General features: G+C 35.4%; 1 protein-coding gene across 3 annotated transcripts in view; it reads left to right on the forward strand.

Moving 5' to 3' along the window:
* The window catches only part of PTPRD (protein tyrosine phosphatase receptor type D), a 2145247-nt gene that overhangs the window by 537460 nt on the left and 1581959 nt on the right, over positions 1-25828 (forward strand). For all 3 annotated transcript variants that reach the window (XM_082611189.1, XM_082611192.1, XM_082611191.1), the window contains one exon: positions 22838-22909. The gene's annotated coding sequence lies outside the window, so the exon portion shown is untranslated. The remainder of the gene's footprint in view (positions 1-22837; positions 22910-25828) is intronic.

Here is a 25828-nt window from a genome sequence, read left to right on the forward strand (position 1 = left end):
TAACTATTTTCTGCATTACATGTCCTCTATTAAACTGTCTGTCATACCCTCTGTGTTCCCGAGTGGCCTCAGCCTGATATAGTAGTGCAGCAGTTATTGATCACATCTGTAGGCAATGTTTGATGTCAGTGCAAAAGTGCAGTTTTTTTTAATAATTACTGTACAACCTTCTTGATCTTCCAGATCTGATTCACAACCACAGCACCTCAGAAATAAGGAGACTAAATTCAAGAAAATTTAAGAGGTTCCCCAAGGAAATATATTTGGAGACAGAAAAGGATCTAGGAACCTACTCTCCTAACTTCCAGTTTAGTGTCTTTTTGTCTCTCCATTACCTCATATTTTATAAATATTATATTTCTGCTGAGGCTTACAATTCTCCATGTGATACAGATTCACCTATTTTTATAACCAGAAATAATAATCCCAAAGTGAATACCTAGGCAAAATTTTCAAGGTTCAACAATTTATAAATTTTAAGACAGACTGTCTGTAAGGCACTGCTTCAGTGCACTAAATAATACTTAAGTGTCTTGAAAGAGTTAATTCAGCTTGCAAAAGAGCTTAATTTATTCCCAGGACATCACCCATACACAGGGAGAATATGGCTCCTTAAATCCCTTTCAAAGACTCCCAATAGAGAAGTGTGTTTTTGGATCAATATTATGTTCCTGTGGACTTAACAGAATCACAATTACTCTTGGGAGGAAGCTAGATTTTCCTTCTGGATGTGGAGCTCTTTGCAAAGATGGGTGTTGTACCTACAGTTATTCATAGTTCTGTTTAAAAAGTGAACTGACTTACTATTTAAAAAAAAAAGACTGAGAATTAGGTAATTCTTTATTCAGTAGTTTTTTTTTTTTCTTTCCAGCAGCTTATAAAAGAGGTTACACTTCTGTAGGTGTTTTGTTTTGTTGACAGTCTTTGCACCTGCAACCTTCAGCTAGTCAGGTCCTCTAAAGGAACATTGTACTTCAGGATATATTCATAAGAAGTACTTCTCAGAGGTCACACACAGCAGAATGAAAACAAGTGTGCTTCATTAGTTGCTCCTTTCCCAAGGTTTGAGAAATTTTATCTGAGATTGGATAAAATCTCAGAAATCATGATAGTTCCCCCATATAACATAATGAAGTGATTAAGAGTGAAGACCCTGAAGTCAGTTTCCTGCATTTAAATCCTGGCTCCACCACTTACTAAATCTGTAGCCTCAGGCATGTTACTTCAAGTCTCCAAGTCTCATTTTTATCATCTGTATACTGGGGTAAAAATAGTATCTCCCTCATTAGAACATAGATAAGTAGACTAAATTAAATGAAAGTGTACATGTGAAAGGTCTGATGTTAGTAAGTATTCAATTAAGATTAGCTATACTTATTACGTGGATATTTATAAACATCTCTATTATTTTAAAATATGCAAGTAGAAGTTTATGAGTGTAATTGGCAAATATCAATCAACAAATCTTGCATATCTTATAGATCTCAAAGTCCACATGAGCAGAGACACATAAAGTCTCTCTGCTGGCTTCTGTTGACTATCTTTTCAAATTATAGAGATTATAGATATTGTCTACAGATTATTAAATACAACATCATTGGTATGTTTACTGTACATCTATCAAATATTTTCCTCTCACTGATAGCTATTGCAGATTTTCTGTTATAGTTCTGACTAGTTTCAAATGGAGTAGGCTGGGGACAGGCTTTTACTTTGGAAGAGTTTAATAAACCAAGGAAGTATTCACATCTAAGTTATTTTTAGCGGCATGAAATTAGCCCAAGTCCAGTATAAAGGCAGAAATAACAACACAACATTCTGTCATGTGTTCTGACCTTCTTCTAAGTTCATGAAATAGAATGGTAAAATGTGTAAAGCAGTCTATGGAAAGTAAAAGATACGAGATACTACCTAAAAACCTCAATGAACAATACAAAAAAAATAAAAATAAAAAATAAGTAAATAAAAGTTGCCAATGCTCAATTGCTGTTCATTTAAAGGGTAGTTGTTTCTAGATAGAATCAATGATTTATACAGGGTACACAAATATAATTATCCTATATTCACCCTCTGAGAACATCCACATTCATATTCTCCTTTAAACAACATACCACAGTCACCATGAAATATTCAAGCACCTGACCAAATGCCTCATTTTTTCCCTCTCACTTCTATAAACCACCATGAGAAACAACAGACTACTAAGGGCTAAAAGGAAGATGATGGCAGAAATAATATACTGGGCTGCCTTGATTCCTCACCTGTGCAGCTAAAACATGACATGCCAAACGTCTTTTAAGGCTTATTAGGCAATTGAAAATCAGTTCAGCTCTGTTTATTAACAAAACATCATTCATCTTAAGCATATATAAGTCATAAGTCAATCATTTTCAAGTTTCATATAGTTTCTTTATATTTTGCTTACATAATCGTCTTAAGAGTCAAACAATGTTTTATCTATTTTCCTCAGGAGAAAATTCATTAATATCCTATATACTTTCACTCATTAAGCACATTATGCACATTTTACATTGGTGTAAAATTTAGATAGTTATGTAGAAGTTATCCATCAAATATTGTTGAAATATAAAAAGCAATACATTCTTCATGGTGAGTGTCATGACTTACTATTTTTGATATCCCACATCGTAATTGGTACATAGTAAATGCTTAATATGTTTGTTAGAGGAAGGTAGGGAAGGGAAGAGAGGTAAAAGGGAGAGGAAGGATGAGTAAGTGGGTGGACTTGGAAAAAAGGAAGAATTTGAAGGTAAGAAGGAAGTTTGTGATATTTGAGTGGGAAAAACAACATAGACTTTGAGTGAGAAATATTCGCATTTAAGCCTGGATCTTCTTAGATGTGACCTTAGCTTTAGTTTTCACACCTGTGGGGGAAAACTGGGGATGATAACCATTTCATTTTGTTTTTAGAATTAAATCCAAAAATGTGTGAAGAATGCCCACTTTCACAATACCTGAAATATTATAGGTGCTCCATAAATGTCAGTTTCTCCTCTTTTGCATAGCTTGGCCTGATTTTACCTTCAAGGCAGGTTTCTCAGTATTCTCAGCCTACAGTTGAACAGATGATTTGAAGGTGGGGAATGACACCATTCCAACTCTTAGCACGTCTCCCTCCTGTGCTGCTTCTTTTGGGAGTTTGCCGCTAAGCAGGAGCCTTTTTTAACCTCACTCTGAGTGAGCTCATCTTTAAAGAAACTTTCCTCCTTGTACTCTACTTTAGTACTTACATAGGAGCTATTGATTTATACGACCAGGTGGAGCAGCCTCTGAGGCCTGTGAAAATGCTATCTGAAGATTGCATTGCAATGTAAATCATCAGAGAGAAACCTAAATAATTAACCAAGTAAAATATGTGGGGGCTTCCCTGGTGGCGCAGTGGTTGAGAGTCCGCCTGCCGATGCAGGGGACACGGGTTCGTGCCCCGGTCCGGGAAGATCCCACATGCCGCGGAGCGGCTGGGCCCGTGAGCCATGGCCGCTGAGCCTGCGCGTCCGGAGCCTGTGCTCCACAACAGGAGAGGCCACAACAGTGAGGGGCCCACGTACCGCAAGAAAAAAAAAATGTGGTGATGGTGGTATATCTTTAAGTTATGCATGAATCTGAAAATTAAAATATGGTTAGCATTCCTTATCTGAATACAAAGAGAATTCAAACATAATCATATTTCAAAGGAGAATAAGATGGCTGGCAGAGAAGAGGCAAATCAGTGTCCCTTGACACAGGAAAAGAAAGATGGTAACATCACTGACAATATGGAGAAAAAAAGTCACATCATGACTAAAAACAGGAGAGGATGGGTTAAAATGTACTAGCTGGGAGAGGGCTCACAGTGGGAGATGAGTGAGCGCTGGTTATTATGTCTAATACTTTAAGGAGAATAATACAGAACAATAATTACCAAATTATAACTAAGCTGTGTTTTCCTAAAACAGTACTCTTTGCTTCAAAATATGAAGATTCTTCTCTTTTTCTTCTCTAACATACAAAATGAACTCTTTGCTTAAAAATAAAAATGACTTCATTTTATGCTTGTGGAGAATAATATACTAGGTACACAGTTTTCAGTGGCTTCTGCATTTTTTTTTCTTTTTTATGTGGGTGTGAGAATATAGCAACTTTGCTGTGAGAATATAGCAACTTTTATTATGCTTAAGGTACATTTATCATAGCATGGGATAATAGATGATTTACATTGATTTAAGAATTTTTAATGTTTGTGAAAAATAAGCATTATATAGGCTTCTCCTTTTCAGAAAGTTGAAAAAGGAAAGTGAATCAACATTTGACTTTATGTAATTTTCTACTAAATTGTTGTTAAATAGAGTATAAAGAACCACAACTCCCAAAATATTGGAGAGGAAATTTAATGTTAAGACCGAAAAACATAATAAAATAAAATAATGTAAGAATATGCATTTGAGACAGTTCCGTGGAGATTTTTTAAACTGTTGGTTTATTAGATAACTGTTCATTGAAAACATAAATTTACTTATTCAGAACAGTTCTGCAAGTTTTTCCAGGTTTATTGTACCAAACCAAATTAATTTTTATATTGACATTAATTAGTTCTCTAATTCAACAGATATTTATTTGGAGCTTGTTATTCCAGCTTCTTGGAATAAGGAATGAACTTGACAGATAAGGTCTCAGTCTTCACAGAACCTATATCCTAATGGAAGTGTAAATAAATACATAAAAAAGAGTTTATAAGTGCTATAATCAGATTATGATAAGCATCGAAAGAATTTACTGGATTCTGAGATAGGTCATGCCACCTTAAGATGAATCTTGACTAATTGGTTCACTCAAAAGTCTTTGCCAGGTGTAAGAATTTTGCTACTTTAGGTACTGAGACTTGGCCTACAAGCCTTTCTACTCCTCTATAATGGAGTTGGCACTGCGTATTTACAAGTACTACTGCTATGAACAATAGATAAAATATATTTAAAGGAAAACCTACCCTACTTAATATATACTGTTCTTCCTTATTAAGAGTATTTGGGGTTCATATTTAGCTGCAGAAAATTACTGTTGGAAAATTCTCAGTTCCCCTCACATAGTATATAGTAGCTTGACTTTCCCTTCAGAAGATTTCCCTCATACCTCTGACTATGAACGCTGACCCAAAAGATTTGGCAGCATTGCGTCACTTGATATAAAAAAGGGAACCTAACTTAAAGTGGAAAAAGGGACAGATGGCAAAATGTGTTCTATACACACATAGATTTTTTTGCCAAGGAAGCTGCTTCTTTTAATCCAGTTCAGTATGTTCTAAGGGAGCTACTATTTCTGAAAGCATTGAACATGCAGGGCCAAAGTTTCTAAGTATGGACCCACAGAGTCAGGAAGGAAATGATGTATGTTATAAGTCCTGAAAAAAGGAGGAGGCTGCAGTAGATTGTTCCACAGATCCCTTTCAGCTCCCACACCCTTTACCTCTGTGTTCCTCAGTAGCCACGTGGAAGTGGTCCCAGAACCTGTGACAGCTTGCAGTTGACATCATTGCTTTTTCCTCTAAGGCTTTGCTTTTCTCATTTTGCTTTTGCCACTTACATTGTATACATTTGAATCTTCCTCTTCAACCTACTCAATGTTCCATTCAAGGGCTGCAGCTCTTTCCTGCTCTTGAACTAACCTAGTGTTGGACCTCCTTCCTAATGACTCAAATGGCTTCCAGGTCTAGTATAATTCAAGACATCCTAATCCTAAGTAATCATCCTACAACCACCTTTTGTGTTCTTTCTGCTTACTGAACTTGACTCTTAAAACTTTGATATATTTTGGAGGCTTATCATTTAAGTTATAATTCGTTAGCATTTTAATGAAAGAAACCCCTGGAAATAGGATTTTGGAGGGGGTGGGGAGAAGGGGTGGGGATTGACTGTCACTATTTGTTTCCTGGGTGCCAAGGAGCTATGAGCTAAGAGGGTTAAATATAAGAATCAAAGGTTATGGGAAACTCCTTTACTTGCCTTTGTGCATGCTAATAGTCCTAGATCCTACCTTTCCCTAGACTTTTTTTTCTTCTCTAATTTCCAGAGCAATTATAAGTAATAGGAGTTCTTTATGAAATTCGGAGTATAAAAGATGAGACTCAAAAAATTAAAAAAGTGAAAGATGAGACTCAGTCAATGATGAAGTCAGGGTTCAAGATATGCAATGAAACTGGAAGCCAAGATAAAGCAGTGGATGTACAGACAAGAAGAGAGCTGGAATGAATCCAAATGGGAAAAAAAAAATCCTAATGGCAGGGGTGAGGCCAGAAGCACAGTTCAAAGATTCTATAAGAAGCCAGAAGCCAGATCATACACAAAAGTCAAAGGCTACCATCAGGCCATGGATATAAACTAGATTTAAAAAATCAATAAGCAGACCTGAGGTGCTGAAGACTAGAGAATCTTGAGCACTTGTTGACCAAAAGATGAAACAGTTTGTAATAATTTAAGAAGTCAAGGGCAGGAAGTCAGGACAAGGTGCACAAAGGAGGTGAGGGCTGAGGTTAAGGAAAGCAGTACAACAAAGCAGAAGGTCAGGAAAGTAGTAGACACCAGCTGTTAGAAAACATGGCAGTAGAAATGTGTAAACATCTGTCTCACCTAGGAAACCTTTTATATGTTTTCTACTTACAGAAAAAAATAGACAGCTGGGTTCAAGAGCAGAGCAAATATCAACCTGGAGGCAGCTAATGCTCGTGTTAGGAAACTAGGAAGTCCACTCGGTTGTAATGGGAACTACCTGAAATGAGGATTGCTTGGCAATCCTGTTGGGAAAGGCACAAAAATAAATAGGATTTGATAGGTAGTGAGAAGGAACTAATAGTTCTATGTTAGGAGTTTTATCTGTATTGCTTGCAACAATTTTGAGAAATTGGATAGTAATCTTTGAGAGATGAAATAACTATGTCTTTGTAAAATTAAATGAATTGCCTGTGGTCAACCAACTGATCGATCAAGTATTCACATCCAAATATACACGTCGACAGTGTAGGATAAAACCCAAATTTTCAATGTTATCCTATCTTATGTTTGGTGATGTGCTACATGAAAAATGAAATTCCAATGTTTTCATACTTACGGAGTCAAAACAAGATTTTGGCAGGTGTGTAAATGTGGGAGCTGTGATGGTGGAAAAAAAAATTACTTGGGTAGTGTTGAAACAAAAGTCCGGAGATGGTGAATTGCAAACATAAGAAGGATATTTTCTTTGGCTGCATTTTATGCGATCTGATTTATTCTGAAGAATATTATCTCCTCAAATTAATAAAATAAAATTAATAATAATAATGAATATCCAACAATCACTGCATGTATAGTAAATGCTAGGTATGCTGAAGACTTTACAAGCATAATCTCGTGCCTGTAACTACAAGGTAGTTACTATCATTATTCTCATTTTATAGATGAGGAAACTGAGATATAGAGAGTTTAGGACACAAACCCCAGACACATACTTATTGAAGGTTTGGAGCAAGGATTCACACATGAGTGTTACATCTTCACATTTATAGTTTTCAGACCTTGTAATTTTATGTTCACAAAATAATGTATTTAATTTATACGTGTTATAGGTGGCAATATTCAAAGTATGGATGAGCTGCCATGACATTATTCTTCCAAAGATTAAATATTCTTTGTTACACAACATGGCAAGAGATGTTTGAGTAGTAAAATATCCATGGCAACAAAATATCCATGGCATTTAAAGTTGAATGACCAATTTTCGTGTATATTTGATTTGCTTATTACCTTTAAAATACTGTAGGTGGGATGACTGTAGTTGTTTTTCATTGGGTGTGCAAAACAGATTTTTATATGACAGGTGTAGTAGTGTTTTGAGAGCCACACAGTTTTTGTGGTATTTTCATTTTTAAACAAGGTGGGTGTTTGGTTCAACTATCTTGCTTTCACTATAGACATATCGAGAATAACAGCATATACTTGTTCATATTCATTAACTGAGTGGCGGATATTAATTGTTCTCTGAATGTAATCATCCTTCATATCTTTTCAGATAAATGGTGCATATTTGATTGAATATATTTTTCTCTGAAATATAGTATTGTGAAGTTGCAAGTAAATAATATATATATTTAGATAGACTTTTTCTGAGAAACACTGAAGAACCCTAAGCCAACTTCTGATACACTTTTACATTTCTCATTCTGATTTTCAGCCTCTCATGTATTGATACTTAGGAAAAAAAAAATATATATATAGGGTATTTGAAACAACATTTTATAAGGGTGAAGAGTTTACAATATTGCTTTTAGTTTAAAATGTCCATTTTTCCAAATCCTGAAACAATTTTGAGTGTTGAGGCTGTAATTTAACAGTTCCTCAAGTTTGTCAGTGAAGTATAAGACACTTGTAGAGAAAGGGTTAAAAATCCAAAGATATAATTGTGCTTTAACTAACAAACTTAAAAATGTTTATGGATAACTGAGAAAACAATTACATAAAACAAAATATAAGAATTATCACTAATGTATGCGCTTTACCATATTTATCTAAAATCACTAATGAGGCCATTTAGAGAAGCTATTTATGATGGTTTGTTAGTAATATGTGCAGGCAAATTACTTGATCATTAGCTACATCCAGCTGCTAGAGCATTTTTGTATAATGCATCAAATTAAAGGAAGGCCTTTTTGTAGCTTAACATATTTCATAAATTATCAATATCTTAATACTAAAAATTCCATTTTCTTGAATTTAGAAGAAAAGGGGAAACATTGATGGCTTTATATTGTTTTAATTTAATATTTTACACAATACTGATTTGCCATATAATGTTTTATAGAAAATTGCAAATATAAACCTGAGATCTGATAGTTGTGATTCTTAATACAGAATTAATGGAGCTAGTTCCTTTGAGAAATACTTCAGTGAAAATTAATATTTCTTATGCAACAGTGCAGACTAGTGGCCATGCCTTACAACATATGTTTGTCTTTTTCTGGGACATGTTATCTGAGGTAGTCATATGTATATATTATGAAATAGTATTAAACAAATTACATATATTTAAATAGTAATTATCATAGCACAATATAGTTTATAGAGCTTAATAGTACATCAGCCAAATTTATTTTTTTCCTTCTATTTTGCATTCATTCCAAATCGCCTAGAAATTGTTCTGAAAATGCTAGGTGAAAAAATATACACTTAAATTATATCACAGGTGTGAATTTTAAAAATATCTAGTTATTAAGATTTCTGTGATCTGTCTTTTTGTTTTAAGCTTACAATATAACTAGTCCTCTATAAGCAAGGGTATTTTTTGTTTAAAATAGTGACAGATTGGTAATCCTGTAGTCATTTTTTTATAGATGCTCACCCACTTGTTCCCAGACTCTCAATTTATATGAAATTCTTCTAATATTTAAACATGATTTCTCTCCTCTCCATTTTAAGTATTTTTCCAATTATTAAAATGTTTTCCCAAATTATGCTTGTTTTTATTAAGAAAAATTCTTACCAACTGTCTGTAGGGAAATAAAAGGATGATAATTAGGCTAAAGAAAAGTTATAGGTGTTTTCTAAACTGTCTCCTAATAATGTGAATAGAAGAAAGGATGAAGAAATTACTTCAAAGACCTCATTTTGATCTCTAAATCTTGAATAAATTTTCTTTCCCAAAATATGTCATCAGACCTTCCTGTATCCACCACCTGGAATGACGGATAGAGAGAGGAGCTGTCACACTGTGACATGTAGGAAATTTTGGAACCATAATTATTAGTTGATTATTAATGAAATGACTCATAGACTAGCAGCAAAAGGGGGGTTGAATGTTGAATGGCCCCAAATAATCAGAATAGTGGATGATAATCCTGTGATCATTTAAAATTGTGTCTATTTCTGTGATGGCACAAAGTCTGCCCTATAACTTCTGAAAGGTTTGTCCTGGTCCCAGCTCTGTTACTTACCAGCTCTACAAACTTGAGAAAATTTACCAGTCTCCCTGAGCTTCAATTTCCAAATCTATACATTGAGTATAATATTAATAATCTAACAGGGAGATGACCAAATGTGATAACCTTTGTGAATGCTGAGAAATGCAAAATGAGAGCAAATTATTTGATTAGTCCAATAACTAGATTTTCATTCTACATTTGTGGCTATTTTGTTTGTATATTTGTTCATACAACAGTGATTTTAACTTCAAGCTTAAGTCTCATTTTATGTGGAAGGATTGTTAAGTATCACCCAAGTCTGATTCCATTTTTACTTCTGAAAACATCTTCCCCTGGATGTAGAGCCTTAGGTCAAAGGCTTAATTGTTATACCTTGTTTTGTTTTGTTTTGTTTTGTTTTTACATATGAAGAAAAGTTTGGTAGCATAATTGATATCTTTTAAAATTTGATGATAATCTGTTATGTCTTCTATATTATTCCATCACAAAGAATTATTCTAAGGAAAAACTCTTAGATACTATTCTCTTATTCCTATTAAAACACACAAACACAATTTTAGGGAGACTGTCTATTCCATCGTGGCATAGTTCTGATGCATTGCAGGTGTATTCAACGGTAGATGGCAGGGTGTCAAACAAGAAACAAGGTTCCCTATTTACCTTCCATGACTTTACTCAGACTGACCTCCGCTCTTTCACGTTAAGGACTCTATGCAGGGAAGATATGTGCTTAAATATTTGTTGCAAATTCTGAAATTGTGTCCCTGTGTCACAAAACATAAAAAATAACCAGTAAATTAAAATAGGAGAGTTCATTTAAATCACAGTTGTCAACAGTTTATGATCAAAATATCTGTTTTGGAATTGTAATTTACTCACTCATTTGGATATTTACCCTGCTAAAGACAAATCAGCCTTTGGAATTTTGCAGATGAGTGTGGGCAGATCCTACTTTTTTTTACCTTGAATGTTGCCTCAGAAACATTACATTTTGTCCTGTCTCTTTCTGTCATGTTGATCTTCAGGTGAGAACCACCTTTTTACCTTTTTTTCTTTTCATCCTAAACCACTTTGAATTGCAGATCTAAGCTATGAAACATCTCAGAAAAATGCACACATGCACTTCACATAAAATTTTATAAACTTTTTAGAAGGAGCATAGGAACCCCTGAGTTAACTGTGCATCCCACAGAAGTTCATTGAGAAGAGCTAAAATTCCAGTTCCGGTTGGGGATTGCCAACTAAATATTTTTTGCAATACTTTCCATGGATAAATGAGCACACTGAAAGATAATTTTGTGATTGGAATATCAAAATTGCTTTCTTCCCCAAACATAATTGTGATCTCTAAGTAAAGCAAAGGATATGCTATCTTTCAAACCAAAATGGTGTGAATCATTTTGGTGGTGTGAATAGCATCCATTAGTTTTATCTATACATGACAGGTTATTATGCAGAAATAATCTGATGTCCAACCCTAGCCAAGAGGCAGTAGCAAAATTCATATTTTCTTTAATCCCCATCCAGAAAATATTTAATTATGTACAGCCTTGTGTTTTTAGAGCTCTGTGATACCTTAGAAGTGATCTGTCTCTCCTGCCCTCTTTTTTTTTTTTTTTTGCTATACGTGGGCCTCTCACTGTTGTGGCCTCTCCTGTTGCGGAGCACAGGCTCTGGACGCGCAGGCTCACCGGCCATGGCTCACGGGCCTAGCCGCTCCGCGGCATGTGGGATCTTCCCGGACCGGGGCACGAACCCGTGTCCCCTGCATCGGCAGGCGGACTCTCAACCACTGCGTCTCCAGGGAAGCCCTGCCCTCTTTTGTATAAAGGAGAAACTAACTGAAATCCAGAAAAATTCAATAAATGCCCGCATTTGATACGTGCCAAAAGTGAGATTAGAATTCAAATATTCTCAGTTTAAACTGTGCTTTTTCTTTCCAGGCTCTTAGATTAAACTCTTCAAGAGTTCACATTATGGGGAATTGACAAGTTTTTTTCAGAAATACATTCATATTAGGTAAACCAATGAATTCTTGAAAATTTTATGTTTTCTGTTTGCAATAAACTATTCTCAAGTTTTTAAAAAGTTCTGGGTGGTAACTGTCATTTAGATTTAGTTGAATGAGGCTGCGTAGGGAGAGGAACAGTATACTTCAGGGTTGGGGCCAAACTAAGCATACCCAGACAGCCCTCCACCTTCCTGTTCTGGAATTCTCCCTCATCTGGGTTGTGTTCTACTGCTTCTCAGTTCTCTGTATTTTACCTTCCTCAAGCAGCACCATCTCTGTCAGTTCCTTCATGGAGACGAACGTGTTCTTAGTCCCGCTAATAGCCATCTTGTTACCCTTCCTAAGTGCGTCTTAATAAGAATGCCAGCAGAAGGCAGCAGGTAAAAGTGCTGAGGGCAGAATTCTACCCCAGAGCCGGAATAGCAGCTTTCTGGGTTTTTAGGAAACAGTCTAGATAAATAGCTTTCTTTTCAACAGCTTTATTGGGCTACCTTTAACTAAGTTGGCCATCTATGGTGTTTCAATAGGTTCCATTTAATAGATTAATCTTTCAGGATTGATCTCTGAGTCTTCTATCTCCCCATGCCTCTCTATGCTGATTCCTCAGAATGCACAATAGCAGGGCCAGAAATGGAATAAACTTTAAATTACACATAGAGAACGACACTTGTGGCAGTTGAGCAGGTGAAAAGGGGGTTAAATTCACTCTTATCTTTTACATGCCTACAGGGCCTTATTTGCTGGTGTTTAAATCTCTGGGAAAACGCAGTCAGAAGTTTAAGTATTTTGCTACCTCTGCTACTGCATTCCCACGGGGGCAGTGCCCTATTTCTTACCATTATTCATTGTCGTTCTGCTTCTAAATAGCAATACTTGTGAGGATGATTGTGCAGTACTGCGGATGCTGCTTTACTTGAGCTAGAATGACATTCCAGAAGTGTTGTCACTGAGGATGTGCTTCTAAGAAGGATGTTACTTTGCCATGAGCGGATGAGATCATACATTATATTTAGGATTCACAGGGAAGGCAACCACTAATGGGTGACAGCCTGGATCTAAACTTTATGTTTGGACCTCCCTGGTGGCGCAGTGGTTAAGAATCTGCCTGCCAATGCAGGGGGAAGATCCCACATGCTGCGGAGCACCTAAGTCCGTGCGCCACAACTAGTGAGCCTGCACTCTAGAGCCCGCAAGACACAACTACTGAGCCTGCGTGCCACAACTACTGAAGCCCACACCCCTAAAGCCCGTGCTCCACAACAAGAGAAGCCACTGCAATGAGAAGCCCGTGCACCACAACGAAGGGTAGCCCCCCCTTGCCACAACTAGAGAAAGCCTGTGCACAACAATGAAGACCTGAAGCAGCCCAAAATAAATAAATAAGTTTATAAAAATAAATAAACTTTATGTTTTATTTCAGTTATGTTAGCTTTAAGAAACAACAACTTTTCTTTTCCTTAGGTAATAAAATTTCTTAAAATGCTTAATCGTTTCATGCATTTGATCATGCAAAAAAAAGTTATATTATTTGGTAAGATTAAACCAATTAGTAACCTTCTCATATCTGCGATACCCAGATTGCTGAGATTTTTAAAGCTAGGTTTATTGCTCATAGTAAATACTTTAGTGAGTCGTGTAGAGACTCAAATATAATAAGACAATTGGGAATGGTTCTGCTCCTTTCCCATGCCTCAATTTTAGGTAGCATTAAATAACGGGCTTGAAATAGTTGATCCCAAATATAATATGCTTATTTTCATGGGCCTATTTTATTTTAGGCCCCTAAAAAGTGATTTAGTGACTGACTGAGAAAACTATTTTCTATAGTTAAGATCTAGATATCTGGTTCTTTTAAATTTGACTTTCCCAGAATTCAATTCCATTGAATTTCACATTTCTACTTACTTTGTTTCTAGCACATTTAAAATTAAAACTGGAAACTCTTCAGTGATATAGTCTCAGTCTTTCACATAATTTCAAACTGTCTCAAGATATAACTATCTATTTCTCAAACCAAATTTTTTGTGTATGTGGGCATGAAAAATTAAAATATCATTTACAATTGTTACTTTTAAAAGTTATTTCCTTTCACTAGTGGCATAATGTGTTTTTGTGAGTTGTTTAAATATATTTTTTCTTCTAGAGAAATCATGTGCTTTTTTATGGAAATAGTATATATTTTTACATTCTTATTTTTCAAAAACATTGAAATGCATTTACTTTAAGAACATGAAAAACAGTTTAAACATATCACTCTCTTCAAAACAACAAATAGTAATAGTGAAAGAAAAACAATCTCACCCACATTACAGTAAATTTGGTTAGCCAGAAGGTGGAGTTTACAGTAATAGCTTTTAAGCAGCTTATCTAATTTTAAAATAGGGCATATTGCACTTTATGTGAAACTGAGAGGGAAGAATACATTTCAATTTGTTTAAATGGCCTTAACAGTGAGGTTTATCAGTGCTCAATTTAATTTTGCATTTAATACCTTTTTGCTAAATTCTTTCTCCCATTTTTTTCTTTATCTGATTGTTTTAAAATCTCATTTTTAAAAGAACCTTTCCTTGCTAGGGAAGAAAATGTTTAATCCATCCACTGATTCAGAAAGAAATTAACTACGTAAGCCCATAAACAGGGGAGCACAAACCAATTTGTAGCCTCTTGTTACTAAGTAGTTTATTGCTGGTTCTCCCAACAGCCCTGGGCAGACTGCTAAATTGAGAAGATCACTAATGCTGATTTGGGAAAAACAAGGACACATAAGCAGTGGTTGCCTCCCACATTCAGGATAGTGACAATTAGGTTGTAGTGATGCAGCTGCCTGTATAATTGGAATTTTAGTGCGCGGTTTGGGCAGAAACATCTGCTCCGAGGACGCCCTGTTAGATGTATCTAAAGTGTTTTGACCAATTGTCAAAAGTGCTGTATGGCTATTTATTCAAAGCTACATCCTGCTTGCATAAAAACTGTGTGAGTGTTCTTAATTCAATGACATCAGACTTGAAACAAAACGGAAATACTTTTGAGCTCTCTGGTCAGGAATATTATATCAGTGCATTCATTTTCATTGATCCTTTAAACCAAAAATGCTTGCTCATCTCACTGGTTCCTCTAGTTTGAGCTTGTTTTTCTGAGTATAGTTTTACCAAATGCTGAGGTTGCTGCTGTCATTCACTTTTTCTATTCCAATTTTAGCCTCACTTTGAAATAAAGCCATTTGTTATTGAAAACAATGTGCATGCCTTTGTGATTCTGATTAAGTACACATTAACTGAAAGCAATTTAGGGGAGCGGCATTAAAGCTTCTGGGTTTTCTTGGTAATTAAAATAATTCAAATTGTGAAGCTCAAATTGTAAATCACAAATATCTTACAGTCTTTGTTCTCCAAACCAGTATAATGTTGTTTGTTGATTGTTCACATTTTGTCCTTTCTAACCATTCACATGATGTCACCAGAGCAATTTTATCTAACTTGAAAGATCTGCCCAAATTAGAAGAGTAGAGCAGAAAGAGGTCTTAGAATTCATCTACTAACGCCTACTCCCTATGTTCTTTTCCCTAGATAAGAAAAGAGAGTCATAGAAGGTTAGTGACTTTCTTTAGGACACATGTGTTTTTTATGTGAGGAGAATTTCTTTCAGGTGGAAATTGAAATAAAATATTCTTGGGCTTCCCTGGTGGCGCAGTGGTTGAGAGTCCGCCTGCCGATGCAGGGGACACAGGTTCGTGCCCCAGTTCGGGAAGATCTCACATGCCGCGGAGCGGCTGGGCCCGTGAGCCATGGCCACTGAACCTGCATTTCCGGAGCCTGTGCTCCGCAACGGGAGAGGCCACAATAGTGAGAGGCCCGCGTACTGCAAAAAAAAAAAAAAAAAAAATATATATATATATATATATATATATATATATATATATATATATTCTTAAATTCACATAGTAACTGGCTTACTTGAGTAACTCTTCACAATTTTTAATGCAACTTCTATTTCATTACTGTATAAACATATACAGATACTAGAGACTAGTAAACTTTAAATTTTGGGAGGCAAAACTCATACAGAAACTTCTCATAACTTTATTTTGGCATATCATGAACATAACTGCCTGTGGGGACATCGACAATTTGCATGCCTTGGACTTTCCATGAGAGAAAAATCATGGTCTTTGCATTATTTTATATATGCAAATGAGAACTTTAAGTTGTCAAAGTACAAATAGAATGGTGACTTTTATTTCATAATTTTTATAGACTTTCAGTTTTTTGACAATTCAGTCATATTTTTGATGGTTAGAAATTCTATCCTTTATCTTAGGAAATTGTGCTGTGGGAGATAGGAAGAGTTCTGTGCCCATCAAATCTGTGCATGTGCCTTTTTTTATATGGCCAGTTGAAAATGAAGGTGGTATTTAGGTCAACTTTTTTCATAGTCATATATCTTTTTTCCAGGTTACATAGACTGATCTTAAACAACAGCAGAATAAAGTGTTTGGAATCAAGACCAGAGATTAAAGTTTATTGTCAGTATAGGGGCTGGTAAAAAGAGCCATAATTATTCAAATAATCAAGATGAGAAGTGAAGATCTAAACTAAAGTTGGAGCCATAGAAATGGATACAATAAGTACTTTGTACCCATAATCTAAAAACTGAGTGATGACAGCTTTCTGAGGTGAATAAAGGTGAAATCTTAATTGATCCCAGAGAGTCTGACTTGTGCAAGTGGGCAAATATCTTTCAACGTGTAGTGGTTAATTGAGTAGGCAATCTGTTTGGATCCCAGATCCAATACTTATTAGCTGTATGAATTGAAGTGGGTAACTTGACCTTTTTGTGCATCTGTTTCTTCATCTTCAAAATGGTGATAATATTAATATCTCCCTTATGAGGTTGTAGAGAGCTTGCATAAGATATTGCAAGTGTCAGGTGCAGAGTAAATGTGGAATAAATGTTATCTATTATTCACAGAGATAGAGATTGAAAGAGCAGATTAATAGATGAAAGGTGATTGAACACTTTCATAAGTTGAATTGGGAACATCTTTGGGACATTCAGGTATAAATGTCCAATAGTTTGATATATGGGTTTGGGGGCTATACATGTGGAATTTATTAGTAATAGTTTATTTTTGAAACCATGGCTTTGTATGAAGGTATGTAATGAGAAGGGCAAAGTATAAAAGATGAAGTGCTGAGAAAAAAATATCATAAGATACACATGAACAGTTAATTAAGAAGGAATAACGAGAGTGATAGGAAGAAAACTAGAGGGAAGCAGTGTCATAGGATTTAGGAGAGAAGTTTTAAGATGGTAACAGTAGTCAGCAGAACCAAATGTTAAATAAGACAGGTAAAATAACTGAAGTCTATATTGGAACTGTCAATATGGAGGTCATTGGCAACTCCAGATGTAGCAATGTCAGTGCCTGAATCTCTGAGAAAGTGCATAAACCATGAAGAGAAGGTTTGAAAATAGAGTTAGTGAAGGCAAACAACTTTTTTGAGAGGGTGTGACTAAGAAGAGAAGAATGGAGAAAAATAAAAGCTATCTAGAATGCAAAGCTTAGAAGGGTTTTGTTTGCTTTATTTTCCGTTTTCTTTTAAAGTAAGATATTTGAGCTGTCTTTCAAGTTCCCTTCAGTGGAATCATTTTCTAGATACTACAACTACAGTGTAACAAAACAAAACAGCCTTTTGTATTTAAGATAAGTGACACACTTTCCAATAAGATGAAGACCGTGGCCCTCTCAAATATTAGTGGTCTGTTCCCACAGGAAACTTATCTTGATTAAACCATTCACTAAGTGTAAAGTGAATGAATCTGTTTCATATTTCAAAAAAATATTTGTGCAGTTTGTGGAAACCTGATCAAATTTCTTAAACATATATAAGTGATCTTCTGCTGCTATTTGATATCTAAATGGTTGACTCACATTGTGTGGTGGGCTGTCATATGATATGACCCTTAAATGCTGATAAAATTGGTGTTCAGTAAGCAAAAGGGCCTTAGAATGCTTAGCCAGACCTGTATTTCAGAAACATCAGGGAATTAAGCGTGGTAGGTAACACTTTGGTCACCATCTAGCTGTCAACAGGCTACCATTGGTGTGTTACAGATGTCATGGTGAAAGGGATACACACAGGCCTTAGAAAGCAGAGATGTTGCTAATGTATGCACTTTGTCCTCTCTAACTTGCTCTGGCTCTTATCAAAAGTGTTAGTAAAATAGTATGAGTTTTTGAAATACCTAATACTGGATTTACTTGAAAGATATGCAATGTTAGTGGCAGGGGAGTGTGCTGCCAGCTGCCAATTATGAATACCTAAGAGTGAACCTTATTTTGGACCTACAGGCCAGCAGGAATCTGCAATGATCCTTGATGAAGCATATAGCATCCCATGATTTGGATGGGTACATATATTCTTCTATCTTTTAAACACAAACAGATGAGGATATAGGGTTTCTGGTTCTTGGGCAATGCTCTATAATTAATCATCAGAAGCATGCTGTCTTGCTGCTTTTTACTTACTTATCTTTTTTCAGCCCATTTTTTGGACAAAATAAACCATTATTATTAATAAAGAAGCCATTAATTAGGAGTTTAATTAATAAGGAACTCAAGTTGTCAGAGTTGGGCAGTATAAAATTTGGAATGGAGGAAATGGACTGTCAGGTTGGTCTAGAGTTTTCCATTAGCAGGGTAGTGAGACAACAGGAGGGCAGAGGTGATAAAGGTTTGGTTAGAGGGTATCTGAGGAGGTTAACATGGGATCAACCTGGATAGGGAAGTAAGACGAGTGGGGAGGCTGAGATAGATTGGGAGAAGAGTTAAAGGCAGCGACATGTATTTATGATTTAGATGAAGGAGTAGAGATTGAATGACAGGAGGTTATTGTAAGAGAGATCGAATTTCAGTGAGATATAGAGTTAGTTTTAGCTTTGTGGATTGAGGCCAGTTGCTTGCATGATTATATTTTATGATCTTTTTATGAAAGCATTATACTATATGTGTCTTCATCATATGCATCTTTTATTAGGTAATGCATGTTAATTAACTATCTGTTCACAGAAATCCTTTATTAAAAGAGGCTAAAGAACTTTCAGATAAGTGTACATACTTTTTTATATTTTTACTTGTTTTCTGTATTGTATATCTTTATAACCCTCAGAAATTCCCTCTTTTATATAATTTATTTCACTATAAGCAGAAGGTGTACTTTATAAATTTTCCCTTTTCCCTATTAATGTGTGTCTCCTTAACTGTTGGTGTTTGTTACCTATTCATAGGCACTTTTAGTGTTCTAAGAATTAAAATCAGTGACCATGAGATAAGATTTAATTTGTAACATTGATGTTCATCGAATTTTTTAAAATAACTAGTGTGTGTGAAGATAGTGATGAGCTTCTAAATTTATAATGGCAGATCTTATGTAACAATAAGTAAGAGGCTTAAACATAGATAGCATTTAAAAAGAAACACACTTGTTCTTGTTTGTGTGTGCGGGTAGTGTATGAGGGTCTTTATTCACTTTTTCTGTGAAAGCTAAAAGCAAAATATGAAGTGCCAGAAAATGATAACCATGCAACACAAAAGAAATAACAGGAAGCCCAGCTTCAAAGAGCAGAGGAAAAACTCAAGTTCTTCTTTTTCAAAAAATTTTATTTTATTTTACTTATTTATTTTTAAACATTTTTGGCCACACCATGAAGCCTGTGGATCATAGTTCCCTGACTGGAGATTGAACCTGCGCCCCCTGCATTGGAAGCTCAGAGTCTCAACTACTGGACCGCCAGGGAAAGTCCCCACAAGTTCTTCTATGAACAACTTGAGTAAAACTGAGCAATGATTCAATGTGCTTGAGACTCATTCTTCCTAAATTTTAAAAGGGGAGAATGCTATTGACAATAACTAATCTCAAAGTTAAGTGCATACTATAAATCTCAAAAAAAATGTTTTTTGTAAGACTTATAATAACTTGTGAATTAGCTCCTGGAAAGAAAGGGTAGCATTATTCCTGTGAATAAGTTTTGAATACCACAATCTTTAAATATTGCTTTAGTCTCTGAAACATGCACAGTTTAGGGAAAAGGGTTGGTTTAGGTAAATGTGAAATCCATAGCACTAAAAGCTCAAAATTATACTGTTTTTACAGATGCTGTATTTGTTAATGGTAAGATGTTCAAAAGCAGAGAGGTAAAGGCCAAATTTAAAAGCTATTTTAAATCTTACCTAAAATTAAATTCTACAATTTAAATTATAATGTAACATAAAAGATGTTTGATAATATGCCCATGTAAATATCTAAAAATAAATTTTATTTTTCGTTTTAAACTCCCATATATAATCCTATAACTAGATAATGGTTTTATAACATGTTGGCTTATTTACATGAAAATACTGGTTCTAAGACTGCCTTGGGTATATTGGGGAAGGGGTGTGAAGGGTAGAGTCCTTTAGGAATTGCTCCTGGCTTTAAAAAATATGTCAGTTCCACATTTTGACAATATGTAAAATATCTTTCTTATTCCTTCCTTCTAGCATTCCCTTCCCCTTTATCTAGCATATGTGATTTGTAGACACAGGTAGCATATTACTGTAGTTAGAATGAAAGGCTCTGAGTCAGACTGCCTGCGTTTAAACTCCAGTTCTACCATTTACTGACTAGGAGTCTTTGAGGAAGTAACTCAAAGTCTCTTTATTTCAGGTTTCTCATCTGAAAAGTAGAGAAATCAACAAATTCTACCTCATTAGTTTGCATTTAATCATGCTAAAAAAAAAGATCAATATAATATACAAAAAGCATTTGGGACATAGTAACTACTCAATACATGTTATTTTGCTTAGGTTCTGCAGAACCTGTTCTTTTTAAGTTCAGCAGAAGGTTATAGAAATACCTTGTTAGATTTTAACATTATTCACTAAAGGCATGTAGAAGAAATTAGTTTCAATGTAGTATTCTCTTAGTCCTGAGCGAGAACTGTTTGCCAAATTAGACAGAAATAGCAGTTCCTTCCTTTCAAAACCAAAAGCCATTTCTTGGTCAGTCAAAGCAGATTTTGACATTGGTCATTTTAGACATAGTGTATAGTACCAAGGCTTTCCAGTTAACTAAGTAATCTACATCTATACCTAGCTATACACAAATATACATATATTTGTGTAAATATAATATTTTCTCTACTACATAGTCAGAAATCTACTGGATTCTGAATTTCTGAATACATAAACAATCAATAGAACATGATTGCTCTTCCAATGAACTAAAAATGTGGTTGAAAAAAGAAGGTACATGTATGAAAAATACATGGTGGAGTATGTGTTAATATTAGAACAAGCTTATGAATGCAAAAATGATTATGGCTTCATACATTAGGTGAGTTCAGAGTTTGGTTTAGAAAGAATGAATAACGTTTGATCAGGTAGCAAGGGAACATTTTAGGAAGAGAGAAACATAAAAAACCTGACTGTGTGTGGGAGGAGACATTTGGATCAGACGTGGGGAATCATGATGAACCCTAAATGCTCAGTTTTTTGTGCTTAGTAAATGGTAGAAATTTTGCCATTTGTGATTTGTTTTTGGAACTCAGGAGCACATGACCCACCAATCATTAAACAGTTGATTGGACCACCTGATCTTTGTCACCCAGTTCAATTTCTGCTATAAAATGTGTGATTTTAAGTGAATATTTAATTGTCTCTAGTTTTTATTTGAGCTGTGCATCTGGTGACTATTCATCAATTGGCTTGCATATTCTCTATCCTGATTCATTTAAGGTTTTTGATGTATATGGTTTATTATAGTTATGGCCTCACTATTTTATGTTTAGTACTGTGCTGTCAATTTGAAAATTGTTGATTATCCTAGAGTACAGCAGTCACTTGGATGTGGGACAAGAGTTCTATAGATAATAAGCATAATTTGATAAACAATGCTTTCTGAATCTATAAGAAAACATATGTGAATAATGAGTAGTATAACATTAAAAAATTGTGTGGTGGGCTTCCCTGGTGGCGCAGTGATTGAAAGTCCGCCTGCCGATGCAGGGGACATGGGTTCGTGCCCCAGTCCGGGAAGATCCCACATGTCGCAGAGCGGCTGGGCCTGTGAGCCATGGCCGCTGAGCCTGCGCATCCAGAGCCTGTGCTCCGCAACGGGAGAGGCCACAACAGTGAGAGGCCCGAGTAGCGCAAAAAAAAAAAAAAAAAAAAAAAAAATTGTGTGGTTCATTTTCTTATGCAACACGGAAAAACAAAAACAGATGTAAAGATCTTATATATAAAATATATTATCTTTTCAATAACTTCTCATTTAAGACAAGAAAATGTGTTTGTGGTTAATCAGTGAATAATTTCTTATAGCATGAACTTTTATATCAGAAAAATTTAAGGATTATATTCTTTTTTTTTTTTTTTTCTTTTTCTTTTTGCTGTATGCGGGCCTCTCACTGTTGTGGCCTCTCCCGTTGCGGAGCACAGGCTCCGGATGCGCAGGCCCAGCGGCCATGGCTCACGGGCCCAGCCGCTCCGCGGCATATGGGATCCTCCCAGACCGGGGCACGAACCCGTATCCCCTGCATCGGCAGGCGGACTCTCAACCACTGCGCCACCAGGGAGGCCCCAAGGATTATATTCTTTAAATGTTTTCTTTAAATGGAATTTCTTTACATTATTCTTTAAATGGATTATAATACTTTCCATCAAGGAAATAATATAAACACCCTTTTGATGGTATTTTTTCAAATCATTAGTCAATTTTGTTAATCTATAAAGTGTCAATTATTATTTTCTCCTTTTTCATCTCATCAACTGACTTAAATTTAGCATCATATAACTGCTAAAAAATGTAAATTCAGAATGTGTTTCCCATTTTTTTTTTTCCTTCCAGGGAAATCTTGAGGAGTTTGACACTTTTCATCCTCCAGCCATTAATCGTCTTGTGGGGGAAGGCTATATGTTGGTAAGTCTCACTCATTCTAATTGCTCTTTTTAAAGTTTAGTTTAATAAAGCTTGTGACTTGATGATAATATAGAATGAGCAGGATTAAAGACATGTCAACATCATTGCTTGCCTAATTAGAGAATGACCTTTTTTCAAACAAAATTTATAACATTGGGATTTCATTTTTGTTTTTAATTAATCTAGTAATAGGAGTACTATTAAACCTGTAGATGTAAAGTTAAAATAATGTGGATAATGGAAACTAGTAAATTTTTTAAATCTAAAATTGCGGTGGTATTGCTTTAGGTAATTTTTAAGATATTTTATTCGTTGACACTGTGGCCCACAGCAGTAGTTGAATAAGCATGCATGATGAGGTCTGAGGCTGCCGTCAAATAAAAGCTAATAAATTCTATCAGTTTAGATAATACATGATAGTCATTTTGCATATTGAAATTCACTTTTAAAGTAAAATAGTTCTTATGAACTACTATGCCATAAAACCAAATATGTCTTTTTTTTTTTATAAATTATTTTATTTATTTATTTTTGGCTGTGTTGGGTCTTCGTTGCTGCACATGGGCTTTCTCTAGTTGCGGCGAGCAGGGGCTGCTCTTCATTGTGGTGCACAGGCTTCTCATTGCGGTGGCTTCTTGTTGCGGAGCACGGGCTCTAGGCGTGGGGGCTTCAGTAGTTGTGGTGTGCGGGCTCAGTAGTTGTGGCTTGCAGGCTCAGTAGTTGTGGCATACAGGCTTAGTTGCTCTGCGGCATGTGGGATCTTCCCAGACCGGGGCTTGAACCCGTGTCCCCTGCATTGGCAGACAGATTCTTAACCACTGCACCACCAGGGAAGCCCCAAATACAAGTCTTTTTGCTTCTGTTTAGTTTTTCCTGTTATCTGTAAATAGCATTAACATATTCTGGCATCATGTTTCTGAACAACCCTCTCCTCAACCATCCAATTAACTCTCTCTCACTCACACACACACTCACAAACACACATACATTCACTTGTTTTTTTAAATATCATGTGTTACATTAACCATTAATTAATTTCAATTTCCCCAGTTCTTCTAAACCACAGTTTTTGAGGCACATTTCATCCCTCATCCTTTAGAGCTATCTCCAGATGTTTTTGGTGAAACATTCCATCAGTTAAAAATGTTAAATATGTACTCAAATATATGTACAGTTTTTATAAATTACTTAAATTTACCATTATATTTATACACAGTTATTATAGACAAATAGTAAAAAATATAAAATTCACACTATAGAAAAATTTAAAGATACAATGAATATATATGTACATATGTCTGTTTATATATATATATAGTTCTAAAGATCCCCAGTTTTACACATCTTCTGTTTTCTTCTATTTCTGTTAACACCAGGAATTGTACTGGGCATTCAAAGACTCTTTGGAAAAAAGTTTATTTTAAGCATTAGATTGAATAGATACATTGCATGCTGTAAGTCAGTAAGTGTGTTTATGCATTTATACACACAAATATGTATGTTCATGTGGTTGGTTTGGCCAGGATTGGCTGGATCAAGTGGTTGAGATGGTTTATAGTGGCATCTAGTGACATTATTTGAATACTTCTCTTCTGGAAAGCTTAGGGGTAAAAGAATCCAGAGGGGTTATTGTAGAGAATCAAAGAGCCAAATAGTTAGTATGGGCAACTTGTGTCCATGTGAGTACCACCAAAGATAAGATATCTTGCCAAGGGGATATCTTGGCAAAAGTAGATTCACACCATTTATGGTCACTGTATGATAGAACTCCTTAGTCATTCATAAGCTTGCCAATAATTTTTTCTCAATAGTATCCTCAGTGGTGAGCCACCAGAGGTCACACTGTGAGAAGAAGAGAGGAAGATTAAATGGTTATAGTAAATATCTTTTAGTCCAAATTATCTTTGCCTGTATGAACCAACAATCCTACAAAAGTTGTTTTTCACAGCACACCAGCTAACTTCCTTTGAATGTTGAATATAGAGCAAGAGCCGCCACATCCTAACCCTTATGGTAGCAACTCACTTTTAACTGGAACCAAGCCTCAGTTGAGATCTGAAGACAGACAGGGAAGTGGTGAGACATTAAATTAGAAACTCAGTACGTTCCAGACAAGCCAGGCCTCATCAAATCTTTGATATAAAAGCCTTCATAATTGCTGTTTCCACTTATTTGAGCCCTCCTCTAATTCAAGAACCTAACACTGCTGAACCAGTTAGGAATCCATTTAAATGATCTGTTTTCCAGCAACCCATTCTCCATCTCTTACCTTCAAAAATCTCATGTCACATACCTTGTTGAAATACAGATATGCAGATATGTTGCATCTACACCATTCCTTTAATCTACAGTCTAATAAACTCTATCAAAAATTTTAAAAAATGAAATGAAATAAAATAAAATGAGGCTTGTCTGATACAATGCAGTGAATCCTTAATGATTCTCATTAATCATTGCTTTCTTCACAGGCCAGCCAGCTGATAGATAATTCATTTAGACTCAAGGATTCTGGGGGATCAAGTTCTACCTCACCAAGTCATAGCATGCATAATCTAACTTGTTTTTTTTTAAACCCACTGTTACTTGATACTACTTTTTCTATACCTGGGCCCTAGAATTTTCTATGACTTTGCTCTCAAGAAAGAGCAGAGCAATCAGTTTTGCTCTTTCTTTTTGGATTGAATTTTTCTTGTTCTGTGTTTTGAGTCATCAACCACTTCATAAAGGTGTCTGAGCTGTCTGTGGTTGGAATAAAAAAAGAAAACAAGAAAAAAAAAAAAAAAGGAAAGTTCATTTGTTTCCTTCCCAGAACACAGATGAAAATTTAAGCAGATTTGTCCTCAAAGTTGCTGGTGAAAAATCACAAACCATAGAATTAAAGGGTAAAGATGAAGTGGGATTTGTTATAACAAGTTGGTT

This window comes from Mesoplodon mirus, assembly GCF_964341445.2.
Source record: "Mesoplodon mirus genome assembly, chromosome: 1".
NCBI classification, from domain to species: domain Eukaryota; kingdom Metazoa; phylum Chordata; class Mammalia; order Artiodactyla; family Ziphiidae; genus Mesoplodon; species Mesoplodon mirus.